General features: G+C 31.5%; 1 pseudogene; it reads left to right on the top strand.

The window, feature by feature from the left end:
- The first annotated feature begins 750 nt into the window (after nucleotides 1-750).
- Nucleotides 751-23,731, top strand: part of LOC126742454 (uncharacterized) — a 44,576-nt pseudogene continuing 21,595 nt past the window's right edge.

The following is a 23,731-nucleotide window of genomic DNA, read 5'->3' as shown; positions in this document are numbered from 1 at the left end:
AATCCAACGGTGCCCAAACCGCTGAGCCAAATACTCGCGTACTTGTACAGCAAAGTGAGCCGGCGCTCCATCATGCTGAAACCACATATGCTGTCTAAAGTTTAGTGGAACATTTTCAAGGAGTTCTGGGAAAACTTCCTCCAAGAAACGCAGATAAATTGGTCCTGTTAACCGTTCCGGTAGAAGGTATGGCCCAATTAAATAATCATCAACAATGCCTGCCCATACGTTGACAGACCAACGATTCTGATGTTTTCTTAGAAAAATTGCATAAGGGTTTTCTTCGTCCCAAACATGGCTATTCCTACTATTAAAAATACCGTCTCTTGTGAAAGAGGCTTCATCGGTCCATAAAACATATTGTAAAAAATTTGGTTGTGCAATGGTGTGATTCAAAAGCCGTCGACAAAATTGAACTCTAGGATGATAATCGGCTGCAGTCATACCTTGAACTTTCTGGAAGTGGTAAGGATGGAGTTGTTGCTCGTGTAGTACCCGCCAGACAGAAGCGTTATGGTCGGGACACACATGCCCGCAACGAGTCCGCACCGAGCACGCACCGTAGCACGGCCGTGTCTCGGTTGTGAATTGTCGTTCGTAATCATATGAAGTAGTCTTAACATGACCGCACCGTGCCCGTGCGCCGACTCCGCACCGAGTCTGCAACGAGCTAGAATAGTTTTGTTTAATTTTCAACGGTGACGGTGCGTTGTACGGTCTCGAACGAGCAATAAAATTTAGCTATTCAAAATGGAAATTGAAAGGTTAATAGAGGAAGTAAGGAAGTTTCTATCACTGTATGATTAAAAAAATGAAAAATATAGGAATACAGATTATAAAGACAGAGTGTGGAAGAAAATTTCTTTGGAATTGAACAAAAAAAGTGGGTCCAAATTTATAAAACATATTTTTAATAAATTTAATTCGAAAAATTGTTAAATAATTTGTAGTATATTAGGTAGATTTTGGCAACATCCGGTTGTCTAGATGAGCGAATTTGTTTTAGTAAGCGGCTATTATAGTTTGTTCCAGTTGTAATTATTTTATACACCGTGAAATTGATTCTTTTTTCTAAAATGCATTACAGCCCATTTTACAAAAACCAAACGAAGATTGAGGTTGATATTTGAAGTGGTGTGTAAGATCAGGTGTAAAAAATGACCTAGAAAATGTTCTAATTCATATTTTAGGATAGGAGACATGCAGCTTTTTGAAAAGCTTTTATTTAACTTGCAATGTATGTATGTATGTATGGTACATATGTAACTAACTATGTATGTTCGGTGCAAATCTTGAAACTCAAATTTGACCAACTTCTAGTTGCCCGATTTTGGTGAAATTTGGAACATATACGTAATTCCGGAGACAATGAAATATAGTACTATTTAGTACTAAAATTAACTAAGGTTGGTACTTCTATATGCATAAAAAAATATTAATTAATTTTTCGAAATAAAACTTCTTCAAGTTAAAGTTTTTATTCAAAAATTTTAATTTGATTTTTACTTAACTATTTAATATTATTATTTATCATCTATTATTTATTTAACTATTTAAATAACTCATAACGATAGTTGTATACGCAAATTCCAATTACTCAATATACTAGGTTTTTATTTAGTTTTTAAATTTACATAAGAAAAGGTTATAAAGTTTAATTACCAATATTTTTACCACTAGATTATACATTAGTTGTTTGAGATTTTCGTCTTAGAAAATATTTTTTTACGGCGAAGAAACCAAATAACTAGTAAAAAAACATGAATTTGATACGATTTAGATTTTATTTACTACATTTTAGCGAAAAAGATGCAACATCTAAAAAAAATGGCAAATATGATCCATTAATTAAATTATTTAAATTGTCAGGGCTGTATTTTCCTGCCAATCTACGCTGCCCTCTATAGAACTAAAGAAATCTTTTAGTTGTTCTCGTATTGCGAATGCTGTATTTGTTGATCATTACCAAATTTCGAGAACATTTTTCTTTGAAATAAATTTAATGTACCAACCCAATTAAGTTTCGATCCAAACTGAATACTTTGAAGTGCGTCGTGACCGTCCAATGCGATGCGGGATGCGGCCGTGTGTCGGAGATGTGTGTTTTGGCAGATAACGCACCGAGACACGGCCGAGCTACGCTGAGGACACGGTGCGGTCTCGGTACGGATATGTGTGCCCCGACCTTTACTCGTATTCATATTCTTACCGACGTAACGTGTGCTATTTGATGGTTCATCTGCAACTCGCTGAAGCACCTCTTCTTCAAATTTGACCGTTCTTACGGTTCGAGCAACACCAGTATCATGCATCTTGGTCTTAAACATGCCTGTCTTAGCGAGCCGCCGATGAACCGCAATAAACTTTTTGTATCCAGGATGCTGTCGTTCGGGATAACGTTCATGATACAACCGCGATGCTGCTCGTGCATTGCAGTTTGTTGCTCCGTATGCTAAATGCATGCTTATGCCAATTCTTGATTGGTAAAGTTTTCCATTAGCAATAAATGTTAAAAAAATTGTAAGCTATAAAATTTTTACATTACATTGAGAGTTGACATTGATAAGCGTTGATTTCAAACAATTGTTGTTATGGAATCATGTACAAAAGGTAAAAATAGATGCAGCAGATCCTATTTAGGTAATTATAATTTAGGTATATAATTAATATTTAGGTAGGTAAATGTTTTTTATAAATTTTAACGCGTCTTAGGGCCGTAGTGGTGTAGTGACGCATTTCCGGACATGGGTTCCTATACTCAAATAGATTCTTCTGTTCCACTGAACAACCCTCAGAAGTTTGATCCCATAGTTCTGAAACACCCTGTATAAATAACTAAATACTAAGAAAAATAAAAAATAAATAAACAAATGAGTTTTCCGATTTGGCGGAACATACCCATTGTCGTATAATGAAATTATACAGTGCGGCTCTTAACTGTGTCCCGCCTCTCTTATCTTTTAAATGCGTTTATATAAAAGGTTTAAATTTGGTACAAATCATTAGCAACCTAAATACTACTTTTTGGTCCCTAGCTCATTTTGCAAAGTTTCAAAATGGCGACGGGACGCCATTTCGAAAAACAAAATCTTTTCAAAATGTGACATTATTAATATAAAAGTTAAGGTTGGATCATAAATTCCATACGGTATGCAGTAAGAAGTAAGTAAGCTCCATGCAGTAAGGATCGTGCGAATTTATAATATAAAAACTTAAGAAATAAAAAACTCTCGGAAATCCCTACTACCTGTTTAATTGGGTATATTGGCGAACATTAACGATCTCTTACGATTCCGTAAGAAGTATGACGCAAGAAATTAAATTGAACCATTTCATGCGTCCTTACTTCTTACGGCTTGCGGCATACGGCAAAATATGAATGGCTCCATTTAACAATTAGAAGTTTATTTTCCTTGCGTCATACGTGTTACTTCTTACTGCTTACCGTACGGAATTTATGAACCAGGCTTTACTGTTCCAAGCAAAAACTTATTTGGTTTACCAATAACTTTAAAAGCGAATAATACTGAAAGGGGAGAACGTTTTTGCTATTTCGTTAAGTGGAATTTTATTTGTCCCTTGACTTAATTGAGAACGCCTAGATCCACGTCCCCTTGCTGAAAACATTAAAATTATTTTCATTTAGGGTGGAAATCGTAATGTCCATGAGACGAAAAGAAATTTTTAATGTTTGCTTTCCTGACTGTAGAGAATGTCGAAAGTATATAATCGCGAGCTAATTCAGAAATTTACCAAGACGAGCACTGTTGTCAATAGGAAGAATCCAGGGCCAGCGTCCTAGCTATCCAGAAAAAAAAAGGTGGATATTAAGGCAGCTATGGTAAGAGATCCACAACAGTCTACTTTTACAGTTGGGGAGTTTGGTGTAATGTATCTGCTACTGTGAAAAGAGCACTTAAAAAACAGAAGTTTGATTCACCTAAAATTCAAATGGTTTATCAATTGATAGAAGATGATCCTGATCGACGTATGGAATTCTGCGAAGTGATGATCGAGAAAATAGGACGCCAGTCTGCTTATGTGAATGTTTATTTTTATGTTAATAGTAGGGTAAGCCCAAGCGGAGATCTTGCGCGTTACTCGAGCGCGTCAGAAATTCATATAGAAAGAATCCTTATACCCTATAATGTACCCCTACCATATTTAGATCTTCACTATAGAGGCGTGCATTGACAGCAGCCTGTCAGATAAGTAAAAAAATCCATCATCAGAAAAACTTGAGCGCGTCAGATTAAGACATGGTAAGTTAAGTACATGAAGAAGACTGTATATTTCAATATTCTGACGATTTGAGCGTGGCGTAAGAAAATTGGCGAGTCACAAAGTAAAAAAAAACCTAACCTTGAAATACTCGATCGTAATTATTATGTTTTTTATTTTTAAGGAAATCCTTTAATAATTACGGAAAAAATATTATCTGAAGATTTTCATGGGGCGATGTAGCTAAAACCATAAGTATAGCGTGGAGCGTACAGCTACTGAGAACTGTATTTCTCACTTCGCGTCTCTTTCCTTCTTACACTTTATCTATCTCTCACTCTCTCGCGCCATCCCCACTCTATCGTCTGTCGCCATGATGCCATTTCAGCTGATCACAATAGTACGGGTTTGACGCTCCAACTTGTTTGCTGTATCTAAACGATTATGTTAATTTAATGCAATCAGTTTTATATGCATTAAAATAATAAGTGATGTAAGTGTGAAATGTGTATTTTGTGGAGAAAAAACTTGGTTTGGTTTAATGGTAACCAACGAACAAGAAAGAAAAATCTAGAAGCATGGGAAGATTTTGTCAAACACCTGACATCTTAGGAGATATAGATTTATATTTAGATACGTTTTCTTTTTAATAGTAAAATATAAAATAAATAAAAAGGTGTAAAGTTCATAACCATGTCAATCATATAAGTTGTGATAAAAAACTGCTAAATAAAATGCATTTAAATATCTGGGGGCTAAAGTTAAATTTAGACAATTTATTAGTATTTATTATTTCATATAATCTCATTTCCTATTGTGATATAATAGTTTTCTCAGAATATCATAATTTAGATACCACAAATGCTGTCAATATTCCTGGATATAGTATATATTATAATGAGGCACATTACAATTCATTTGATGGAGTAGTTATTTACTACAAAAATCATCTAAATCCTGTATTTTCAAATGACAAACTGCAATCAGGTAGTACTGTCACTACTATGAAAATTCGCATAGATCATCTAGATTATAATATATTCTCTACCTACCGATCCCCGTCAACTAATGTACTTCAATTTTTGGATGACCTTGATTAATTTTTTAAAAATTGTCAAAAATCTAACATAGATCTGTTTTTGGGCGACATAAATATAGATTTGTTGAAAAGTAGTGATCAAAAAGTTATAAAATACCTAGCCTTAATGAACTCAATTGGATTTGTTTCCATGTGTAACAAAACTACAAGAGAAATTAGTAATACTTGTATAGACCATATATTTATGAGAAATACAATGAAAGCCAAGGTAAAAAAAGCCACAACATTTATTATTAGCCATGACATTACTGACCACCTGCCTATTATGATAGACATCTCAAGTCAAGACAAAGGAAATATGGACAGCACTGACATAAATACACAAACAAAAACTGATTACACACGACTAAGACATGAAGCTGAGTTAGTTGATTGGAATGCTATTTTAGCATGCAAATATTTAATAAACAACCTCACTGACATAATAAAAAAATCTGAAATAACAACTGAAATAAAACTAAAATACAAAAGAGCAAAACCATGGATTTCAACTGAGTTAATTGTTTCTATTAAAAAAAGAGATAAAATGAAAAGAAATTTGAGATTAAATCCTACTGACGAAATTAAATTAGAATATACTAATTACAGAAATAAATTAAAAAGGTTAATTACGGTCACCAAAAATGAATACTATAAAAATCAAGTTTTTGAGCATAAACATGACATTAGAAAATTGTACAAATTAATTAATGAGGCCACAAATCAAAATGACAAAAAACCACAGATATCATAAATTAAAAAGCAAAATATGATTCTGACTAAAAGCAATGAAATTGCTGATTATGCTAATGATTATTTTGTTAATATTGGTGCTCAAATTTCTGGTGCCCTTAATATTCCAGAAACGCCAACTCCTATAAAAGAATCAATTCCTAACTCTATGTATTTAAATTAAAACATATAAATTCCCTTAAAAATAATTGCTCCCCTGGTATCGATCAAATTACTTCTAAAACAATAAAACTTCTATATTTAAAATTTAAGGATCCAATTACACATATAATAAAACAAATTTTCAAAACAGGCATTGTACCATCTTATTTTAAGGCTTCTATCGTTACACCAATTCATAAATCAGGAGATAAACTCGATATAGGAAATTATAGGCCAATAAGCGTTATTTCAAATTTTGCTAAAATTTACGAAAAATGTCTTAAATCACGACTTGTTGATTTTTTGAATACTATTGACGGCATATCAGAAAATCAATTTGGATTTCTTGAAGGTAAGCGGACAACCGATGCAATGTATGAATTGGTAAAAAATGTTACTGGTAATTTAAAAGTAGGCAAAAAAACGATAGTTGTATTCCTGGACTTACAAAAAGCGTTTAATAGCGTATCCCATTCCCTCCTCATTAATGTCCTTGAAAGAAATGGTGTACAGGGATCGGTTTTGAGCATCTTTAAGAATTATCTAACAAATCGTACTCAATTTGTCAAAATAAATAATATATTAAGCTCTCCCAAAAAATTAAACATGGCGTGCCTCAAGGTATCGTTCTCGGACCAATTTTATTTATTCTTTACAAAAACATGCTTTGTAATCTTAATGTGGGTGGGAAAGTTATAGCTTATGCTGATGACATGGTAATAATTTTTTCGGAGAAAACTTGGGAAGGGGTGAGAAAAAAACTTAAGGTTGGTTTCAAAAAAACTAAAGATTTTCTTGATACATTCAAACTAAGTTCAAAACTTCGGGCATTCCTGAAACGGCAAGCACATGCCTATAAAGCCAAAAAAATCCAAGATTTTAACTAAAGAAGAAATAAACAAATTTATTAAGGAATATTTAATGATTAAGGTAACTTACAAAACTTCAAATTATATTTGGATTCTTTACATGCTTATTTATTGTTGTAGGTAGCTGTAATATTTGGAATTTCCGGAGCTTGCAGAATGAACGAGCTTAAAATGACTGTACAAGATATACAAGACCTACTATCTAAACTTTTAGTTACCATACCGGATTCAAAAACCAATACATCAAGATCATTTATAGTAAACGAAATGTACTTAAATCTATACCGTAAGTATGTCTCTTTAAGACCAAGAGACATGAATACCACTCGGTTTTTTTTTAAGTGGCAAAATGAAAAAGGTTGTAGACAAGTAGTAGGAATTCACCAATTTAGAAACATGCCTAAAATAGTGGCCAGTTATTTGAATTTGCCAAACTCGAAAGAATATACCGGCCACTGTTTTCGTCGGTCTTCTGCCACAATGCTTGTTGATTCTGGTGGAGATATTACTAGTTTAAAGAGACTGGGTGGATGGAAATCAACAAACGTCACTAAAGGATATATAGAAGAGTCTCTTACTATAGTTTGGAAAATATTAATAATAAATATCTTATAGTTTGGAAAATATTCAACAAAATAATGCTATTAGTTCCCAAGTTCTTCCAGTTTTCAATACTTGTACTAATTGTCAAATAACAGTAAATATAACAAATAATAAGTAATAATTTTAAAATATAATGTTAACCTTGTTTGTGCTGAAAGTTTTAAAAATAAAATTATTTAGGAAAAAACCTGTTCGCATTTATGTTCTAAAGTTTACTGTATCGAAATAACATTTCCTTACAGTACAGAAATGAATATTTCCTTACTGTTATTTTCGGTTGCCAGGCAACAATAAAGTTGGAGGAAATATTGACTTTTTCTTTCAAATATGTTGTCAAAAATGTTATTATTTCTTATCGATTTTCGGAAAAAGTATTTTTTTAATTTTTTTAATTGTCATATCAGCAATGTTTTTTATATAATTGTCAAATTATTGTTTAGGACGTCCAGAACCAAGTTGAACCGTTTATATAAAAATCTGACGCGCTCGAGTATTTCCAGGTCGCATTTTTTTCTTACATCTTCAAAAATCGGTCATGACCTTTCCACTAAAATGGCAAACCTAATATAAACTTTTTTTTAATTTTAGGACCTAATCTTCTCAATCCAATACGTATAACGCGTAACGCGTTAGTAACTGGAAATGTAGCATCCAAGGCTCCCCTGCTATAATATTTAAAGACAAAATGTCCGTTAATGGAGCGACGTAAATCTCTATATATTTTGAGAAACACACACACAGCGCAAAAAAAATAAATGTGTGAGTTGGCATATTGGGGAATCAGATTGTTGAGCCTCTCTTTTTAGACCAAAATTTGACAAGGAACCTTTGCTTAATTCTCAAGATTATTGAAGACAATCCTCATGAATTTGAGTTGGAAACAGTTTCTCAAGATGGTGGCAGTCCAAAAGATGGGGCACCGCATTACTCTAGCAGAAATGTTAGAGAATATTTGACTAATACTTACCCTAATTGGTGGATTAGTCGTCGAGGGCCTACCAAATGGTCAGCTCCTGATCTAAAACCTCTAGATTTTTTTATGAAGCTATTTGAAACAAAAAGTCTACGTCACCCAGCCAGAATCTATCTTCAATCTACGTTAAAGATCTCTTTTGTAGTGAAATAGTTACATTTCTGTGTTACCTAAAGTTATTATAGTAAAGTTCATTATTTTAAATGGAAATAAAAATGCGAAAAATAAAATGTTGAAAGGCTGCTATTTTGCTATGGTTAAAAGTAATGACTTAAGATTCTAGGATCATAAAGCATTCAGTGGAAGCTTTTAAACTATGTATCTCATGACTCCTCTCTTTGTAAAATTTTATTTTTTAAAATCACGTCCCGCCGCCATTTTGAAATAGTGCAAATTGAGCTAAGGACCACAAAGTAGTATTTATATTGCTGATGATGAGTTTTATTTCAAATTTTTATATAAACGCATTCAAAAGATAAGAGGAGGGATAATTAAGAGCCTTACTGTAGACACGTTTCCTTGCGTCTTAGTGTCGAAAATAGACCTATTTTCCCATAACTTTAAGTTCGGTTTTCAGAAGATGGGTTGGGCTTATAATAACAGGTATTCGTATAGTTGGAACCTTTGGTGTGACTCAAATTACGAGACAGTTTTACCACTAACCAAAATTTTTATTTTTACTCTTGACACGTATTTTGCTAACAATGTTAGCAAGAATATTATATTCGGGTGAAGAATAAAACCAAAAAAAGCCACAGGTATTAACAACATACCCGCATATACTTTTAAGGCATGTATTGATTTTCTTTCTCGACCCCTGGCAAAAATTTTTAATTTTGCAGTTAAAATTAATCAATTGCCTAATGCACTTAAGACAGCAACTCGAATTAATAAAGGTTTTGGTGATATAAATTTAGCGCAAAATTACAGGGCAGCTAGTATTTTGGGTGCAATAGCAAAAATTTTTGAAAATATTTTATTTAATGATATTATACAAGCTCTAGATGACAAATTTGCTATTTAACAACATGGGCTTTTACCTAGCAGAACCACTATAATAAACCTGTGACATATTGACCGATACTGCCTTAGAAGCAGTTTGTAATAATAAGGCTCAACTAGATGTTGTTGCATTGACAGTGCGAAGGCATTTGACAGGGTTGATCATGGGTCATTAATTGATAAATTATGTGCAATTGGCTTTTCTGAATTGGCATGTGGCTTTATGCAGTCTTATCTTCAGAATAGAAATCAAAAGGTAAAAATAGGAAAATCATTTTCAAATACATTTAATGTTTCTACATCGGGAGTACCTCAGGATAGTAATCTAGGCTCTTAACTATTTGCAATTTTCATTAACAATCTACCTGAGTATGTTCAATTTTCTCAAAGCCAAGTTTTTGCTGATGATTTTAAAACATTTAAACATATTAGTTCTCTTAATGATTTTAAAGATTTACAAAATTAGTAGAAAGACTGAATGCCAAGACTTGATAGTTTATTTGTAATCAAACCTAAAATTTAATAAGCACCAGGATATTATTCTTATAGAAACCTATAGAGCACAGGGTTTTGTTATTAGAAATTCAAGGTGGCTTAAAATAGAATTAGACTGTTCAATACAATAGTTTGACCTCACCTTGAGTATGCAGCTTTAATATGATCACCTCAAGAAAATGTTCATTGTAACAACTTAGAAAAAATTCATAAGCGATTTTTAAGGTATATTTATATAAAATAATATAATATGTATTTAATTATATAATACAAATATAATTTCAACATAGTATCTTTAAGTCAGAGGAGAGATGCTCAGTGCATTATTTTTATATATTACATAGTGAACAACAAAAAATATAGTAATCTGTAATTTAATTAATGAAAAAGATTTTAATATCCCCAATGTAGCCCTTAAATCTACAAATATTAATAAGTTATTTTATGTTTTACCTATCTATTATTGATTTATAATACCTTAGAAACGAAATATGTTATGGTAGCAATAATACCTGCTATCACACCTAGGGCATTATAAGCGGGCATTATGATAATGCCCGGAAATTTTATTGCTTATCCAATTTTATTTCTCTCATAATAAAGAATAAACATCCATTTTATACAAAAAATAATGTTTCTTTAAATACTAAAAATTAAACTTTATTTCCAAAATAAAAATTACAATTTTGAAATGTCCCGGAAAATGTAGCTGATCCCACTATAGAATGGTCGGTGTTATTTGTGATGGTAGAGGTGGCAGCACTAACGCTATTTTGTATAGTTTGTAAATTGTCTATTAAAGAATTTTCAATAGACGATACGGAATTAACCTCAGAATTAACTGAATTGGCAATCATTTTGGCTACTTTATTTTTGGATGAAATACTTTCTTCTATATATCCTTCAGCTACTGAAGAGCTTTTCCATTTCCCATGTTGTTTTAGCATTTCAAACGAAGCACCCGCCTCAACAAGTAAAGTTGATGATGTGCGACACAAACAGTGACCGGTATAAGCTTCTGCATTATCCTATTTTAAAAATTTTGCGATCAATGTTGGGACGCTTCCTATGGTATTTTTTCCAACAGGTTGTACTGTACAGCAACTCTTTCTATCAGGGACGGATGGGCTCTCTGAAATCGGTCCGAGAAATTTTCGTCCTGATGAATTATGCTAGTGCCTACAAACACACATTTTTTTATTTAATTTTAAAAAATCAACGTAAATTCAGTCAACAACGAAATAAGAAATTATAACACAAAAAATATATGTATGTCTTAATATTATCCTAAATTATAACTTTTCTTTCTTTAAATTCAATCTTTAGTCAACTATTAAAAAGAAAGAACAAACAAGCTTAACAACCGAAAACTTTTAAAAATAAGAAAATGAAAAAGGAACAACGAACTCTCAAACAAAACATAGAAAATCCAAAAAAACTCAGTACAATAAACTTTTTTTATACAAGGTACTGGACTCTGCCACCTCATTTATAATATCTTCATTATCTATTTGATTAAGTAGAGATCTTTCTATATTCATAAGCATGAAAGATTCAAGCAAATTATCACTTAATCTATTTCTAAGTCTATTCTTAATGTATTTGAGAATGGAAAATGATCTCTCACATGACACCTGGATTATTGGCAAACTCAAAATGTATTGATACACCGTTTTAAAATAGCAACGTAACAACAATACACGCAATCCCTGCAAGAGCAAACTGTAATTGTATCTTTCCAATCTCCTTGCACATCGTCTCTATGATCCTCCCCTTCACTGTCATCGCTATCGCTACGATTGGAAATATCGATTTTAGCAAACGTTTCTTGACGAGATAACTCGTAAAGGTCCCAGTTAGCAGCAAAACTTATTAACTCTTCCTTAATTCTGTCAGGCGTCGCCTTGTTATTAAATTTTGCAACTAAATTAGCTATCAAATACATTCTTTTGTCAGGTAGCGAGCTGTTTGCCTTTATTTCTTTAAAATATGCTGGATTAAAAATAGCTAGTTCAGCACAGAGATCTATATTCTGGGCATACCTGTTCGACATTGACTCACATACCATATCCATAATCACATTGTATGTTTTAACCTGAAAACTTTTATGTTCGTCTTGAGGAGCTTCGTCAGACGTATTTTCCTCAAAAAACTTTTTAACTCGTCTTTTTCTTGTCTTCGGAAAATCGTTTTCTAATTCAATGTCCAATTGACGGTCATCTAGTTCGTCATTAACTGAAGACATGAAATCACTAACAGATTTTGTGATCCATTCCATATCCCTCTGAGTGGCTTTTAGATGTTGTATTGAAGTCTTAATCATCGCGTTGGCTTTAATTAGGTCTAAATCTTTCGTTTGAAGGTATCGCGACAGTGGTCCTGTAATCAAGAATATTTTTAAGAATATATGGGCCATCATAATCGTTTCAAACTTTGTCAAATTAATTTTAATTTTAATTTTTGTACCGTAGATCGGATATCTAGATTAAAATCTGTATCTTTTGGAAATGATGTCTAGTGATTCTAGTAGATCTACATATAGCGGGTAAGATTTTTTTTAGAACATTTTTACTAGAACATTCAAGCTGAAATATTTTAGTTAATGCTTGTTCTTTCGACCACCATCGGGTTTCTCCTATAGTTTGTAGTACTCTAAGTTTTGGATCTTGTGACGTTTTTTTCCAAATATCCATTCTCTTGTATGACTCTTTAAAGAAAACTGCAACTGAGTTCAGAAATGCAAAAAAGGTTGCCGCCTTAATATGTCCTTTTAAAACATCTCCCAGGACTAAATTCAGTATATGACTATAACACTACACATGGACATGCTCGGAATTTTGTTGCTTCATTTTACTAGTAAATCCGCTATATTTCCCTTGCATGTTAGCAGCACCATCTGTTGAATCAGCAATACATTTGTTTATGCTTAGTCCGTTTTTTTGTGCAACTTCTTTTATTAAATCTTGAAACCCTTGTCCAGATGTATCATGACAATTTATTACTGCCAGAAGCCTCTCGTAAACCGTTCCTTTGTAGACGTACCTAAAAGATTAAGTCTTTGGAAATTTAGATTATACTTAATATGATTTTAAAAGAAATTAGGCTAATAAATGTTGGAAGCATAGACTAATTAATAATGGATTATAAATTTTAAAAACAATTTTTTTAAATAAATAATGAATAAATGAATACTACTCACCTGATCACAACAGAACTGGTCACTGAAACACTGGTCCTTAACTGAGATATCTTGTGTGGTATCTATTTCTAGAGAAAACATTCCAGACTCTTTTATTTCTTCACAAATAAATTTTTTAATTTTATTTGTTATTAAAGTTATAAAATAACTAAATTTATGGATGTTTTTGAAATAAATGTTAAAAAATTCCCTGATCTTTGTTTAACACCAGCATTTTTAAGTTTCTTACTTTTTTTAATAATTTTGTCTAGATGTTGTTTTAGTATTATATCGTATTTGGCAAGAAGTAGGATAATTTCTAAAAAATTGCCATGATCCTTATCAACATCATCTAGCAGCTTCATCAGCGTTTCCTCTGTAAAAAATACGGAATTATAGTTTTTGATTGTTTTTCCATTTGGGCTAGACGCGACAAAAATTAAGTTTATTACCGGCGCTATGAAATGTTTATACATATACTATAAGAAATAAAAAACTATAATAATAATAAAATCGAGAATAAAATGAAATAAAATCTAAAATCAGAAATAGATAAGTGGGACCTTACCTATAGGATAAACCCCTCTTTCCAATTAATTTAATAACATCTAACACTCTGTGAAGAATTTGTCTATTACGGGAAATTTCAGAATTTCTCTTTTCTATTACTTTGGGCCTTAATATATACTTGTCTATTGTTTTATTGGCTGCAAATCTTATAAACGATTGTATATTCCTTGTATGAAGGTTTGACGATTCATGTTCGTTTAACCTCTCTGGTGTACATGCTTCCAGTCTCTCATACCTTCAATAAAACTGTTTGACTCATTGGTGCCACAAAATGCCAGGCAGATAGAGCAAAATAGCGCAGATTTGCCTGTACTGTATGTTAGCCACTGCCTTTGGGTATCATTATCTCTATCAAATACTTTTTGAATGTTAAAAGGTATCTCTTTCTGGCTTTTAGGCCTCTCCGGATGATACTCAAAAAATCGGATTAATCACTCTTAAAAATAGGTGGATAAAAATTCAACAATTGTATAGATTTTACATACAATTTGATTCTGGAAATGGTACAGAATCAATTTGTGTAGAATTTCTCTATGCTATTGTGTTTAAACAACTGTGGTGCTATAATCAACAAATTGTGTATCAATTTGATTTATTTTATTGTATATATAGTACACTATTTGTGTACTTAAATTCGACAATATTTTATATTTATTTAATATAATTGTTCAGTAAAAAAGCAAACCCTTAGTGTTTTTTTAACATAGTATGTACAGGAAAAAAACACAATTTGTGCATTTTAAATACACACGTTAGTGTAGGTTGTTATAACAATATATTTTATTTTCTTTCATTTCAACTATTAAATTTTATTACAAATTGTGTATAATAATACTATATATTGTTTTATAAATTTAAATATAGTGTAGGTTACTTATTTTAGGTTTGTATATCAAATTAACATAAGAACTGGAGTTTTTTATTACAATGTTTTGTATTTATTTTCATAAAAATTTAAAAATAATCAATATATTTGTATAAAAAAAATAAACAAATTGTTTAAAAATTTAAAATACATTTTAGAGAATTTCGTCATAAATCTGTGTAATAATAAATTCTAGTGAGCCTGGGAAAAACAGGATAAAAAAAAGCTGTTTTTTTATTTTAACAATTTATTTAATTGTATGAAATATTTTCGAAAATTCCACCATTAATACATTAAAGCAATGTATTAAATATGTATTTTCTTCAATCGTTTCAAACCTAAGTTTTTTCCATAGATATTTTACACTGTCTCCTTTATAGCTCCATGTAAGTTTAGGGGATCTTGGTGGACACGATATATCTACAGGAGCCTTCCTTCCTATCCAATAAAAAAAATCTTAATTATTTGTTTTAATAGTAATAGCCTAGGTAATTTTTAAGAAATTTTTCAAATTTAATTTTAAAAGGTTTTTAGTTTGTTGATAATAGTTTAATTACCATAGTAACATATCCAAACATTATTTATTTTCTTGTTTCCATAGCAACTAGACTAAACCAAAATAAACAGCAAAAAAAATGAACAATGGTTATAAAAGCTTATTTTTTAAAAACAACCCTATCATGTGATACATCATTAGAATCAGATTCCGAGATCCCTGTACTAAACATCGAAAAAAGCTCACCCTGTATAGGTATATATATCATATCGTATTTTTCCCCCTCTCTAAGGTTTTAATAATTTAGTAGGAACTTTAGTAGGTATATATCTACCTACCTATAGTTATGAAAGTTATACTTGCTAGATTTAGTATCTGTGCACTGCGGTTCACTTTTATGAAAAGTTTGATTTAAGTTTAAACAAACCACATTTATAAAGACTTACATAAAGCATTTCAATGCAATGACAATATTTAGTTTTTCTAAACCAAGTTAACCAAATGACGAGAGTGTGAGAGCTAGTGGCTGCCCACAGCGAGTAGGTATATGTAGGTATAGGAGTTCAAATTTCCTTATAATACTACTACAGGACTTGAAAAAGACGGTACAGGACTGTCAGACAGTGCTATGATTAAGTAGATACCATTTTGTAATACAAATTGAAATACAAATGCAATGAAGGTTACAAATTTAACCGACCTCTACATTAAAATTGGATAGGTACAAAGATAAAAAAGATGTAAAAAAAGTAAGTATACCTACTTATCTATTCTACTGTAAAGTTATCAGTTATCACTGAAAAACTAAATAGGTACCAGCTACCTGTCTAAACATCAAAATATCCAGTAAATTCCAAAGTATACAATAAATGCAATAAAAAAATATGGTGCTTACCTAATTACCTACCTACAAACTGCTCCTGGAGTTGGTCCAATAAACCCCACTCCTTAAGTTTATCTTCAACGAATATATCCATTTTTTTCTTATGCAATTTTAACACTTAACAAAACGAAAAAACCTTAAAACAAATTAATGCCGGACGATTGATTGAAGGACTGAAGAATGAACAGTTGAACACCTGTGGCACTGGGAATTATAGCAATGCTGCCATCAAATGTATCTTAAAGATTACACCGCCAATTAAAGAAGTTACGTTTCCTTTTTCCTTACGCGTGTTATTATCACGATATTATTTAAATAAATAAAATTAGAACTTATGCTGATTAGGCTTATTTTTAAATATCCTATTAAATCATTTTCAATTAACAACTTTAAATCGACTGCAAATTTTGATGCATACCTTTACAACTGTTTAATATTGTATCTGGCAACATTGACGCTAACAACGAAGTTCTAGTGGCAAAGGCAAGGGCGTCGGACGCGTCCTCCTTTATACACAATTGTGTATTATAACTACACAATACATAGTTTAAAATTCTATAATTGTGAAGGGCTATTAGCAAGAATCTTTTTTTTTCTACACAATTGTAAATAAAATCAACACAAGCCAGAATAAAAAATTTATTAAAAATTGTAGTAAAAATATACTTGGTTATTAGATTTTTTGCCAAACTGCATTGGATTAAAAAAAAAAAAATGTGGAATATTTATACACATTATCTTAATAATTAATATCCACTTATGGTGTATTAATTTAATATGCAATAATTGTATGAATTATACACATTAAAACATATACAAAATGTCAGAGAATTTTTATACAGGACTGTGAGATATTACCCAACAATTGTGTATTAAAATTAAACATTTTTTTTTACACAACAAAATGTGAAAAAATCCATCGGGATTTTTCTGTGTGATTCATCAAAAACTGGACGTTTAAAAAAAAATTCTCTCCTGTAACCATTGATTCGTCATTTGAATTAAAATTCTCAGTGGAATCACTTTTTGGTGTACTTTCCTGACTAGTGCTGGGAGAATCAGCATTAATTATAGTATCACCTTCACGTTCATTTAAGTTTACCGGTTTTAAAAACAAATCTAAATTTTGGCATTTACTTGCCTGCTCCATCAATCGTTTTTTATTCCTATCCCTTTGTTTTTCCGCCCCTCCTTTCCTTTTTCCTTTATCCATCCTGTTATCCCGGTTTATGAATTTTTTGGCAAGGCACGATAACGATAATAATATAGTACGTATAATATATAACAACCACTCACAAAAATCACAAAAAAACACCCAATTCAGTTCAGTCCGAAATTCGAAGAACTATTTCCTACGGCGGCGGCGCGGCGCGTGCAGACGTTAGCAAGACGGAATGACATCTGAGTTTGGAATTGGTGGATATAATGATTGTTATTGTTTTAACTTGTCGCGACAGGATTTCCATTAAGCGGGCGGGAGTGATATGGTCAGTGTGGTACTTAGTTTTTTTTTATTTATTTTTATTTTTTATTTCTTATTTTTTTACAAAAAATAATGTTAATATTTTTTTCTTTTTGCCGACCGGTCCACCGGGAAATTTCCCGGTATTCCGCCTGTCCCATCCGTCCCTGCTTTCTATAGGTAAGAAAGAATCTTGGTTCTAGTCGACTTTAGGTATCTCCGAATTTTAACATTTTTGAATATGAAATAGTAAGCTAATCTTATGATGAATAACATTTTCTTTAATAAAATAATAAAAACAAAAAAAAATCATGACAATGTGTACCTACATATGATATAAACTCGTTTTCGAACATTTTCCGCAAACGCTTAATAGTTTAGTGGTAATGAGAGTGAACTATGAGCCGGTCTGCCTGGGTTCAGATTTCAACTCTGCCAGTTTTACTTTTTATATTTTTTTGCGACTAAGAATTTTGTAGTTTTGGAAAAAGTATTTAATTTAAATGAAATTATACATAAAACATCATCAAAAAGACGAAATTGTTTATATAACATAAAAAAAATTATTTTAACTTTTCTTGTAATTAAGTCCCTTTATTTTCGTGTAAAAAATCATACCGAAGACACCCATAATGTATTATTTATTGTTTTGGTACATTTTAGATTTCGATCCTAATTAAAAATAATATGAAATATAGGCATATTCTATTTAAAATTAAGAATATTTATTTTTCATATAAATAACAAAAACAAAATTCCCTTCCACCTTCCTTCATTATTCTTTTTTATTGACGTTTGACATAACGCCGCGAGGTGACAGCGTTGCCATACATGTTCTTTGATTTAAGAATTTTTTATTTCTTCTATTTGAATGTTTTTAGTGTTTTGGGCTCGGTTGAATTGCATTGGGTTGATTTTGGGTTGCGTTAGCACACGGGGCATAAGCCCCCCATGTGCTCGACATTTACGAGTCCTCTCTAAAAATATAGAGAGGATAAAAATATAGAGATTCTATTCATATGAATAGAATCTCAAAATGTTAGAAAATATGGAGGCTACGAACATTTGCATAAGGGAATGAAATTTTTTGCTTGTGTACAAATGTGTGTAAAAGTGAAACCCATTCAGTATTATAGTGTAAAAACACTGCTATCATTTTGGCAGATAGATTTAGATGTCTTTCATATTTTCTCTTATACAAGATATGATAAAGATAATAAGATAATACAGATAATAAAGATAATAAAAATAATAAAGATATTAAGATATGCTTTTTACATGTGCTTGTTTCTTATTACATATATACACAATTTGGCAACTGCGAGATCATATGTCAAAAGTTTGACAATGTAATTATCAATAGCAACGAGTTTCGATCATCAAATAGAGTAGAGTAGACCTCTTTTATGACATAATTTAATATTATTTTTTAGCGTTCTATGTGAATAATCCGCAATTCTTTTCTCTTAATCTATTCTTTTCAAAGTACTCTTTATGCTCAAATTTTAAAATATTGCAAAATCGGAGATACTTAAAGTCGACAAGGCCCAGAATCTTCGCTCCTTTATTCCAGCTGGTCTTAATGCTGCGTACTTTTTTATTAAATTTAAAGCGCCTAAATCTTCTTCAATGATAGTAAAACTTTTTGAAGTTAAAGTTTTAGTTTCTGGTACCTTTATAACCAAGCCCGTTCCTTTATCTTCAATATCATCAATGGTCATTTTGACCAACTCATCTCGTCTTAAACCTCCAAAAACACCCATTACCAATATGACTATGTGTACCAAGTAGATATCATCCTTCTTAATAAATTTTATTATTTGTTCTCCTTTCAAAACTATAGACTTCTTCGGGACATTCTTCCTTTCGACTTAACTTTTAAAAAAGATATGAGACGATGGTATTGAGAGATGTCTATATTTTTATAGATCATTAACGTAGACCTTAGGGTAGAATACTTGGTCCAGAGAGAGTTCGGACTGTATTTCTCCGACTAAAAATATTAAAATTTGTTAAACGTATGTACCTATTAAAATAAAATCAATAACTTACCAGTTCCTGAAAATATGCCATTAGAACGGTTTCGGTTATTTGAACAATTGCGTTGGTATCGTTCCAAATGCCAAATATGCCATACTCCCGATCATACTGTTGCCTTGATTTAACTGGCAAAAGATTTTCGGTCGCTTTTATGGCCTTTTCGCTTATATTTTGTGGAATTTCTTCCATTTTAAGTAAATATTTAAACAAAAAATGCCAACTGACTAACTGACAGAAACATCAAAGTCAAACTTAAATAATCACTGCAAGTCACTTGATAAATTTCTGTAGGTAGGTATGTACGTATACTTACCTGTACAGGTGGACCCTATTTTTAATTAATATTAAAATTATTTTTGTTTATAAAAATCAATTTTTAGATAAAACATAAAGCATTGTATGCACCACGGGCATTGTTAGACTCTAATGCCCATAAGGCGGAAACGTAGGGCTACTATTTCCACCTTCCGGGCATTATCGTCCTTACATAAGTGCCCTTGGTACATAAATAGCTATAATATAAATTTGGCTTGTTTATTGCCCTCTAAAATCATGCTAACTAAGTGCAAGAAATTAAGCCAACTCTGTGATATAGATTTTTTTTATATAAAAGTTTTAACTCTTAAAGAAAAACTACTTAGTATGGAATTAAATTAATTTTATAATCCTCTATTCTAGTCCTTGTTATTACAGTTTTACAATTTTATTTTGGTCGGTATCTTGGTAATGCCTTTATTGACCTATAACTTGTCCCTATAGTTTAATTTTATTGTTTCTTTTTTATTAGGTTAGTTTGGTTTGTTTAATTAGTTGGTAGGCACTCCCTCATTGTAATTACAATATTAATGTGTTTTGATTATAGTTTAAGTAAATAAACTAAAACTACTTACAAATGGCCTTACTAATGATGTAACTAGTAGAGCGGATAATGCGATGAAGCATGGCCAAACAAATCTTTAACACTAGCTAGACTATATCATCTCTCGGAGATGCTAACATTGTAAGTGAAACACGTCTCGAGAGTAAAAATAAAGAATATTTTGGTTAGTGGTAAAATTGTTTCGTAATTTGAATTACAAGTATGATTAAAATGCATAAGTATCAACATTATTGTTTTGTTTTTTTTTTCGGGAAAAAATATCTTTTTGAAAATTCGCTACTACACCATAGGAATATTGTTCGCAGTTAAAATTACATATATTTTAAGTCTGTGGCCAAAATTTTAGGTGCGATTTTAAGATAATTTGCTAAACTAGATATCCTATGACTATATTGTTAATTGAAAATATGTACCGGGTGTACAACTAAGAGAAGTCGCTGGCCATATCTCAGTAACTAGTCATCCCACAGCAGAGGGAAAAAATATTTCTTATAAAAGCGGCAAAGAGAAATCGTTGGAAATTATTTACAAGTTCGTACGATGACCGCTAGGGGGCGTAATGAAACATTGAAATAGAAAAATTGGTTTTATTGGAAATATTCAAAGTGAATCCTAGAGAAGAATGATGCCATTTTAAAGAATGATAAATTCTAAATATTTTTTATTTTAAACTTTTTTTTTAATCTGTCAAATAATAGGTGGGGGAAGGGTTGAATATTTATATCTAAAATTTTTGATAACTTTTGATTGGCCTAACCAATTTTAACACGCTTACTTTTGTTTCCAATAATAATTATCAGGCTTTTATATGGTATAATTACTTAGCCGACTTAGTTGTTTTGTTGAGCGCTAGAGGGCGGTTTGTGTTATTTTTAATGAATTTTAACGACCTTACTTTTATTTTAAAGGATAATTATTAGGCTTTTATGTAGTATAATTACTTAGCCGGTTTAGTTATTTTCTTGAGCGCTAGAGGGCGGTTTATTTTAACGTGCACTTTTTCAGCGATTTTCTGGCAAATATTAAATACAACGATATAATTTTTCTTACTTAGGCTAAAAAGGCATAAAAAAACATAAAAACTGGCGCAAACCGCAACTCGATATCTTATTTTATTCCGAAAATAATAATTAAAATGTTTTTAAACAATAAAAATAAAACTCCAGAACTCAAATTTTTGTAATAAATAAATTGTTTTATATGTTTAATAGTGTCTTAACTGCTCAAACTATTTTTCTTCATTTTCAATACACAGTCAAGGTTGTTGCGTTGACAGAATGGCTGTCTAGATTTCTGCTGTGGGTAAGGAATTTATTGCATTGCGTATTTGGTCCTGCATGTCGTTCTGTGTTTTGGGTAGGGGTGACAAAAACAAAATCTTTAATTCTTCCTCACAGATAAAAATCTAGAATAGTCAGATCTGGGGATCGAGCAGGTCAAGGAAAAATACTTCCTCTTCCTATCCACAAACGTCTGGTTAAGTATTGACGAACCTCAGCTGCAAAATGTGCAGGGCAACCATCATTTTGGAAAATTATTTGCCCTCTTGCTTCCAAATCAACATCTTCCAGTAACCCCAGGAGATCATTTTGCAAATAAATTAAATACACATTACACATACATAAGTGTTTAAATACACATACATAGATACACATACATAAGTGTTTGATTGAAACAGAAGAATAATTTTTCCGCCAATAATTCCGCACCTTCATTTATAGTCCATCTGCCTTGGTGTTGAGTCTCGCAAATCCAACAGGGATTTTGTTCTGCCCAATAATACAGATTATGCAGGTTTACACCACCATCACTACTAAATAATGCCTCGTCCGTCCATAATATCTTCGAGATAAATCGGGGATCTTCTTTAACCATGTTCAACAGCCAATAACAGAAATTGAGTCTGTTATCAAAGTCTTTTTCGAGAAGCGCCTGGTGCAGAACCACGTGATATGGATGAATTCTAAGTAAAAAACAATAAATATAAGATAATAGGATGATTATTAGTGTTGTAAGAAATAAAAATGGGTACCTGTGCTCTTTCAGAATATTTTCTACTGTATCGAGGGACACTTCCAATTCCCTAAAAATATTTCGGATGCTTATGTGAGGGTTTATTTCAATATAGGCCAAAATATTTATAACGTTTGCCTCTATGCGCCTTCGTCTTCGATGAATATTGCCGCGAATAAGGAAGTATTTTTCCTTGACCTGCTCGATCTCCAAATCTGACTGTTCTAGATTTTTATCTGTGGGGAAGGATTCAAGATTTAGTTTTTGTCAAAACACAGAACGACATGCAGGACCAAATACGCAATGCAATAAATTCCTTACCCACAGCAGAAATCCAGACAGCGGTTCTGTCAACGATGCAACGACCTTGACTGTGTATTGATGTAATATATATGACTGTGTATTGATGTAAATGTAAATGAAGGAAAACAGTTTGAGCATCTAAGACACTATTAAAAATATAAAACAATTTATTTATTACAAAAATTTGAGTTCTGGAGTTTTATTTTTATTGTTCAAAAACATTTTAATTTGTAATTTCGGAATAAAATAAGATATCAAGTTGCGGTTTGCACCAGTTTCTATGTTTTTTCATGCTCTTTTAGCCTAAATGAAAAAAAATACATCGTTGTATTTAATATTTGCTAGAAAATCGCTGAAAAAGTACACATTAAAATAAACCGCCCTCTAGCGCTCAAGAAAATAACTAAACCGGCTAAGTTATTATACCACATAAAAGCCTAATAATTATCCTTTAAAATAAAAGTAAGCTCGTTAAAATTCGTTACGCCAATCCAAAGTTATCAAGAATTTTAGATAAAAATATTCAACCCTTCCCCCACCTATTATTTGACAGATTAAAGAAAAAAGTTTTGAATTGAAATTAGAAATGAAATAAAAAACGTTTATAATACTTTGAATGAATGTAATAATGAATTTATAATACTTTTTAATAGCAGCATTTTTTTCTAGGATTTACTTTAAATATTTTCAATAAAACCATTTTTTTCTATTTCAATGTTGTATTATGCCCCCTAGCGGTCATCGTTCGAACTTGTAAATAATTTCCAGCAATTTCTCTTTCCCTCTTTTATCACAAATATTTTTTTCCCTACGCTGTGCGATGAGTAGTTACTCAGATATGGCCGGCGACCTCTCTTAGTTGTACACCTGGTACAATCCAATTAACTGAGACTCAGAGAATCGAAA

Source organism: Anthonomus grandis, chromosome 11, assembly GCF_022605725.1.
Source record: "Anthonomus grandis grandis chromosome 11, icAntGran1.3, whole genome shotgun sequence".
Classification (NCBI taxonomy): domain Eukaryota; kingdom Metazoa; phylum Arthropoda; class Insecta; order Coleoptera; family Curculionidae; genus Anthonomus; species Anthonomus grandis.
The sequence above is the reverse complement of the archived record's forward strand: the minus strand, read 5'-3'. Positions and strand labels throughout refer to the sequence as shown.